This window comes from Carcharhinus amblyrhynchos, chromosome 5, assembly GCF_965287045.1.
Source record: "Carcharhinus amblyrhynchos chromosome 5, sCarAmb.v2.hapA, whole genome shotgun sequence".
Taxonomy (NCBI): Eukaryota; Metazoa; Chordata; class Chondrichthyes; order Carcharhiniformes; family Carcharhinidae; genus Carcharhinus; species Carcharhinus amblyrhynchos.
The window spans coordinates 55,735,998-55,744,651 of record NC_137328.1 but is presented as its reverse complement, the minus strand read 5'-3'; positions in this window follow the sequence as shown (position 1 = coordinate 55,744,651).

Below are 8,654 nucleotides of genomic sequence, written 5' to 3'. Positions count from 1 at the left end.
ATTGACAAGGTGCATGATTCATGCACCTTGGATGTCCTCCCTATCCTGAAGCAGAGAGTCCAGGATAGGGAGGACATAAATTTCCCTTTTTTGCCTTGAGGAGCACCCATTCATAAAGGAAATGCTTTGACTTACCTGGAGTAGCAGCTTTGCCTTCCCACATCCTAGTACACTCGGGAAGTAAAGGCACAGTTAAAATGCCAGGAGAGTCGACTGATACAATAGGACCTCTCTTTGCCTAAATTTATGCCTGTCTCAGATAGCCACCTCTGATCTCAAAATCCTGCAGGTTAATATCAAATGTCCACGTTTGGTTCCAAGCAGGAAATTAAAATAGTCACTTCTTAACAGCATTGAAGTAGGTAGGCTAAACTGACCTTCCATCAAAATACCTAATTAAACTTCAAATGAACATAAGGTTTGCATTTTCACTACTCCATCTAGAAAATCATTCCCAATGTTTATCAATCTTTACATCAAAAAACTCTTCCCATTTCCTGTCTTAAAATGTCTTTCTACCAGCTACATCGACTTGTTCTAATATTTGGTTTACCTCGAAGTAGTGCCTTGTATACATTAATTAATATCCAGTATATTTGCATGACGTCCCCTCTTAGTTGCTTCTTATCAAAGCTAAAGAGTTTTTTTCTTTGTAACTATATCTCTACTACCTTGTATCAGCCTTCTGGCTCTTGTACAACATTAATATGTACCAGTTAAACAATTCTAACAGATGAGCATTTGCAACGGAGGGGATTGACACAGGGGAAGTGTGAGACAGCAGTCAGACGGAAAATTTATCAGCCAGAAAACACCTCCAACAGGAATGTATAGGAATGAGTTCAAGCTTTAAGGAAATAGTCATTTTGACAGGTTCACACTTCAATGAAATTGATCAATTCTGATTTAGACAGAAAATGAATGATAGAGTTTAGGGTGAAAAGAAAGACCCTTGCTCATAACTATTGCTTTCACAGACCTTTGTTTTCACTGGCATTCTGACAGTAACACTTATGTAAAGTAGCATGCTTACCCTCCAGCATGACTACTGTTGCCATGGAACTTCAAGGGCTTTTAACATAATTGGAACAGTTCCGAAAACTTGAAACTGCTGTGTGAAATGTTGGTAAAGGAATCCAAATCCACACTTTGGATTAGGAAATGGAAAAAACAGAGAATGTGAGTCGAATCTGTAACTCTTCTAAGACTTGGACAGTGTTCCATTTGACAGGTACCATTTTGTTTTTGATTCATAAATCTAATAATCACCAAATTGCACTTACCTTTAAGGTGACTTTCACAGTTACGAAATGAGATGAACAAAGATGAACGCCTTAAACATAGAAATTGGAAAATGCCTCTTTCCCCATGGTTGCTGATCAGATTGTATATTTCCAAACCATGGGTCCATGCAATTTCATTCTGGACATAGCCATATTCTTCAAAAAAAGATCTTAAAACAGTTTCTTTTGCCAGTACATCGAAATTACAGAAGCAAATGATTGTATCACTGATCAGTTAAAAACAATTGCTTTATCTGATATCTGAATCAGATAGGTTATTAAAGAACAAGGAACAAAGAAAAGTACAGCATAGGAACAGGCTCTTGAGTCCTCCAAGCCTGTGTTGATCATGATATCCTAATGAAACAAAAAAACAAAACCTTCTGCCCTTACTTGGACCATATCCCTCTACTCCCTCCCTACTCATGTACCCATCCAGATGCCTTTTAAGGGGCCTGCTTCCATCCCTCCTCTGGCAGCGCGTTCCAGGCACCCACCGCTCTTCACGTGAAAAAACGTCCCCCCCCACACATCTCCCTTAAACTTTCCTCTTCTCACCTTGAACCTGTGTCACCTTGTAACTGACAATTCCATCCTCGGAATAAGCCTCTTCACCCTGCAAATGCCTCTCATAATTTTGTAGACCTCTATCAGGTCTCCCAAAAACATTAATCTAAAAACAATTACCCTGAAAAATTACCCAGAAAAAGAATCCGACTAGAATTCTCCAGCCGTTCGTGCCGCTCCGCCGCTGCCAGTAAAAACGGAGAATTTGGCACTGAGCCAAATCTCCATTCACTGCAGTGGGACCCGAGAATCCTGGCTGTGGGTGAGTTAGAAGAATTCAGCCCTTCATGTTTATATACAACACGCTAGAATATCTTCAAGCAGCCTTATGTCCCTCAGGAGTCAAGAGGGTAAGTAAGTAAGTAATAATATCCTCAGGATTTAAATTTATGCAGCACTTTACAGGGGAATGACAGACTGATTACAATTATTTCCAACAATGAACATGCCTGAGAGGTGTGCTGCAGGGCACAGGATCTTCAGATGATCTAAATATTTTTTACGCCTATGGCCTAAATCAAAAAGGGTGGGGATGGAGGGGATGTAAGATCTTTATGAAAACAAGTGGAGGTGTCCATGGAGAGGAGTTGTTCAGGTACAGTGAAAGGTAGCAATGCAATATTCAACACGCCCCGCTCAGCATCTCAGTGCTGCAATTGATATAATGGCCTTCCCACACAACCAAGGTAAGAATGGACCTTCCGTGGTTGCACTAAGAATGCCAATTTAAGCATGTTTGGCACTTTCAATCACTTTTCCCTTACTGGGTTGAAGAGTTTTACTAATTTGCTCTCAGTGTTAAAGAGGTACGCTGGGATCCTCCACATCCCAAACCTTCAGCTATAAAGTATTTATTCATTCACAGTCCTTAGTTGAATGAATCCCACAGAAAGCCTCATATGATATGTAATTGCCCTCTTCCTGCATTTCCATTATGTTTGATGACACCTGGGTAGGAGGTTGCCTCATTATTAACAGAGGTGGGTGGATTAATACTGCCTGCTTTCCTATGAAAAGAGAAGAAAAGGAGAGCAAGTGCAAATTGTCTTTTTCCAGCTCGTTTCACTGATATTCATTAATGCATTTCAAGAGAAGTATGTATACTCATAGCCTATTCACTTATGGAATGAGTAGTTTGTTGATGTTTTCTATCAACATTGTAGCTTTCATTCATGCCTACTTTTTCGTTAAAATTAGGGGGCAGAGTAAAACGTGATGTGAAATTACTCAGGAAGGGAGTAAACAATACCAGAATTAAAAGAAGTATGAGCAGTCAACTGCTTCCACCAAGTTTTTGGTGTCAAGAAATTCCACCAGTATTTGCACAGTAGGCATTTTGCCATTGTTAACGATCATCTTTGGGTCTTTTTAAAGAAGACAAGACTCTCCCAACAATCACATCAGCAAGAATTCAGCTTTGGACATTAATGCTCACCGCCTTTGTAATTGCTTCCAGTTTATTAAATGACAATTTGTACAGGGAAACAGTTCACATTCTGATTAGAAAAGAATTCCCATTGATAGAGTACCAGATCAGACAAAGTTTAATGTACCCGTGGAAGCTTTTGCTAGCTGTCTCTCATTTTCCAATCTCTCTCATTTTTTAAATTATCCTTTGCTGTTTTCTAAATCTTTCCCAATTTTCTGACCTGCCACTATACTTTGAAGCATTGTATATCCTTTCTTTCAATCTGATGCCATACTTAACTCCCTCAGTCAGCCACGAATGATGCATCTTCTTGTAGAATCTTTCTTTCTCAATAGAATGCATTGCTGAAAGGAAGACGCGCCATCAAAGCATTTTGTCTGGCACTTATTAGGACAGTTCACAAGAATACGAATAGGAAAGGAAAGAACAAGTTACACAGCATGAGAAGGGAATGCTGACTGGTTGGGCAAATGGACCCAGATTGGTAGAAGCGTTGCCGTGAAGAATGTACCAGTGAACAATTAACTGTTCAAATTCATTATGTGAACAAGGAACATTCAACTCCTTGAGTCTGCTCTGCCATTTAATAAGATCTGATGTGATAGTAACCTCAAATCTGCATCCTGCCTACTCTCAATCCCATCTCTGCCCAAAACATATTCAAAAACTCTGTTTTCACTGTTTTTTCAGGAAGACTCATGATTCATCAGGATTTTTTTTTGCCTTGCCTTTGTTTTAAATGGGTGGCATCTTATTTGTAAACAGTAACCCCGAGCTCTAGATTCTCCCAGAAGAGGAAACATCCTCTCCATATCCATCCCATCAGGATTTCTCAGGATTTTATATGTTTCAATCAAGTTGTCTCTTACTCTTCTAAATTCCAGCTATTACAAGCCTAACCTGTCCAACTTCATAAGACATCCTATTCATTCCAGGTATTAATCTAACAAACCTCTGAACTGCTTCCAATACGTTTATATCGTTCCTTAAGTAAAATGACCAATACAGCACACAGTACTCCAGTGCAGTACTTTCACTATTGTTCTCCATAACTGAAGCATGTCCTCCCTACCTTAGTATTCAATTCCCCTCGCAATTATTGACCCTATTAACTTTCCTAATTACATCCTGTACCCACATACTAGTCTTTTGTGGTTCATGCATTAAGATACCCAGATCCCTCTGCAGCTCAGAGTTCTGCAATCTCTCACTGTTTAGATATTATGCTTCTCTTTTATTCTTTATGACAAGATGGACAATTTCACATTTTCCCACTTTACGGGGGTGATTTTCCCAACTCGTTGCACCGCCGGCGCCATTTTGCGGGCTTCCTGCTGGGCATCATGACCTCCACGAGTCTCTAGCACTAAGACTTTTAGCATTATCAGCTCCATGCCAGAAATTGGCATGGAGTCGATTTCAACATTGAAATTAACATTTCCATTTGATTAGCAGACCCGGGACTGAAGCCTCTGGGCCTGATAGTGTTTCCCCTCTGTGGGAGTGGTTCCCACCAATGGGATTTATTTCTGCTCTCCACTGTGGGAACAGGCAGCCTGAATCCACAGGAGAGAAGAAAGGCCATTGAGGCTCCACCAGGAGGTCGGGGATAATGGGGATGCCTCTTGGACAGTGCCAACCTGGGGGTGGTCAGGGACATTGGGGTTGGTCATTGGGGCTGGCCTGGAAAGATCTGAGGGGCCAGCGATGGGGGCCGTGGGGCTGGCCAGTGATCTGGAGGCCGACATTACAGGGTCAGTGTGCATGCACCGATCTCCATGCTGACTGATCAGTGCAGGAAAAAGATCCGCCTACAGATTTCCAGAGCAGATCCCACTACGGCTCTCTGTGATGCACAGAGTGTCGGAGATTCATTCTGGAAATCACGCTAAAAAAAATCCATGGGACTTACTCCCATTTTCCCGCATATTGGGAAATTAGAATCCTCTTGGGGGAATTCTAGCCTACATTCCATTTGCCAGCACTTTGCCCACTCACTTTAGCTAACCTATCCATATCTTTTTGTACCCTCCTATTGATCTCCTCACAACTTACTTTCCTACATATCTGTGGCATGAACAATTTTGGCAACCATCCCATCCATCCCTTCATCCATGTCATTTATATAAATTGTAAACAATTGAGATCCCTATGGCACACCATTCGTTACATTTTGCCAATCAGAAACCAAATAGAAAACATTAACTACTCTCTGCTTCCCTGTAGCCAGCCAATCTTCTATTTGTTACCCCTAAACCACAAGCTTCTATTTTCCACAATAAGATTTCAAAGGAGCAGTTTTTGGTGCTGGTGTGTCCTAGTGTCCTTTTGATGCTGTTTTGCATAGTGCAAAGGTTACTATTTTCACCAGCAGTTTGTATCTCTTTGCAAAGATTGATCCAATACTTGTTGGCACACCGTACCTTGATGTCTTTTGTGCTGCCTTGGCTAGAATGAGATTGTCACATATGAGTTAGGCCACAGGTTGTAAGCCAGGTGAACTCTGCACTTTGCTTCAATCACAGCAATCATTTCTGCAAGGTGGGTCTCAAAATCAACCTTTGTACCAGTTTCTTTCTTTGCCAAATGTGGTTACTGCAGCTTCATAGCTGATTGAACACACTTTCATGCTTCATCAGCATTATCTGGTAAGATCTCAGGAAGGATTGGTTGAGAGCATCTGAGAACTTCCAAAAATTTTTTACCTTCATTCCTGCATGGAATGCTGATTTGCAGCATGCCACTGTGATCAGAGTTCTACCTTTACTCTACTACTGGCATGTGAGTTATCGTATCACTGTGATTGGTATGGATATCAAGAATGCTGGACAGATCACATCTTCTAATGATTATCTGGACAAGTTAATGCCTGTGCCCAGGTCTCAGATGGCCCCGTGAAATGTTAAGCTGGTGTCTGAAACAAGATGTTGGAAAAGCAAAGTCCGTGATGTGCATTAATATTCTCATCTGATCATCAGTTTAGCCGGATGTAACAGTTAAGAATGTTGCTTTGTACTTTTGCTTATTTTTGAAAAAAAATCAAATGATAGAAACTATAGTCCTGTGTACAAGGCAGCTGGGGCAGTTCAGATAAAGCATAAAATACTCCAAGTTATGAACAACAGGAAGCGGTTGGCTTTTTGTCCAACTGCTCCTTTTATTTCACTGATTTTGATTTTGTCTTTCATGTCCCTTATTTCAGTTTGAACAAGGAAGACTGTGAAATTTTTGGGAAGAAACAGTAAGATTCAAGAATATTGACTAAAAAGACATACTGTTAAAAAAATGAATTGTTTTATTCTCTTCTAATACATTTGAATGGTAGCCTCATGTGGACAAAATGCACATTTGCATTTTTCAATACACTACATCCCTCTGCTTCTTATTAAATGAGAGGCATAGCATGCTTCAATATTTTATGCCCAAGAAATAATTCACTTTGTAACAATCACTTAGGTATTGTGGTTGTTTCTCTCATTGGTATAATATTGTCTGATATCAAGTATTGTCACATTTAACTTACATTCTTCAACTGAGATTCAGTGTTGGAATCAGATTTAACATTTATCGGTGGCGTTTTCATTGCTTTGCAAATTATAGTTTTTATGATGACATGCGAACCATGTTTTGCAATAATTGATCTTGTTCACAATAGTGGCTGGGTATCACAGGGAGTTGCTGACTTTCCAAGATGACTATCACATTTGGCAAGCACATTAGCACTCTGTGTTAAATTGCATGTTTTGCTCTTTGTTGACTTTCATTCAATCCTTCTGTTTTTGATTGCATTTGCATACATATTAATTATTAACTAATGGGGCATCTCAGAAAAATTTGTGTTCCAAGGATGTGCAAAGATGAGTGTAGCTGGAGGTTTTCCAGTGGTCTTTTGAAGAATTACTAAGTAATTATGGGGAAAGCAATACAACCCTTTCTTCCATGGCTTGTTCTCAGTTATCATTACATGTATCACTTTTCTCAAGGTGTTCTTGAAGTTCTTGACTTTTCTGTTAGCTCTTGTCCAATGGGATATGATTTTTTGATGAGTAAAGCCCAGATAGTTTGCAAACGTACTCAATTTATTGCTGTTGAATTGGGGTCCATTGTCATGTCTCACTGAGGGATTCCAAACAAGGAGAAAAACTGGTTCAGCTTTTGGATGCCTGCTGTCATTGCGATTGATGTAACTTTTTTCACGGCTGGGAATCTGTCATAGTCAACAATGACAACACGCAGCTGTTCACCAGTGTGCAAATCCACAAGATCAACGCAGACTTCAGTCCATGGCCCTGGAGGACATTGTGAAAGAAGCATGAAGATTTGACATTGCAGTTGCTTGGCAAAGCAAACACTGATTGTTTTTGTACTCTACAATGCAGTCAGTACCCAGGAAGCATACCTTTTCCTTAACATTTGTGTGGTTTTGACATTTCCCTGTTGGCCTTAATATGCTATATCGATAATACATTCTTGCAATGAATGTGGAATGATAGTACAGTTGTTATGTAACATGAGATCAGATGTATTTATAATGGTGAGCTAATTTCAACCAATGTGAAGACCTTGTGTGCGATCAATTTCATGAGAACATAGGAGTTGGCCATTTGGTATCTTGAGCCGGCTCTGCCATTCAATTATATTGCTATATCCCATGATATCATCAGTGTCTAAAAATCCATCAATTTCCATCTTTAATATACTCTATGGTTGAGTTTCCATAGCCCTAAGGAATAGAGAATTCCAAAGATTCAGCACTCTGACTGCTGAAATTCCTCCTCATCTCAATGTTAAATGGCTTGTCCCTTAATCTGAGACTGCATCCCCCAGTACTAGACTCAGGAGCCAGGGGAAACATTCTATCTACCATCTACTCTGTCAAGCCATGTGAGAATTTTGTAAGGTTCAATGAGATCACCTCTCATTCTTCGAAAATTTGGAGAATACAGGCCAAGTTTCCTCAATCTCTCCTCGTATGACAAACCCGTCATTCCAGGGATTAGTCTGATGAATGTCTGTTGCATTCCAAGTATGGCAAGTATTACTTTACTTAGAGAAAGAGACCAAAACTGTATTCAACAGTCTAGTTACAGTCTCACCAAGGTGCTACACAACTGCAGCAAGATATCTTTACTCCTGTACTCAAATCCCCCTGCAATGAAGGCAAACATACCATTTGCCTTTCTAATTGTTGAACCTGTATACTAGGCTATGCAAGTCCCTTCGAATTTGAATATTTCCCAATTACTCACCATTTAAGAAATACTGTCATTTTGTTTTTTCTACCAAAATGGATAACTTCACATTCATTCATACTATATTCCATCTGTTCCTGCCCCTTCACTTAGCTTGTCCTAAATCCTCTTGAAACCTTCTTG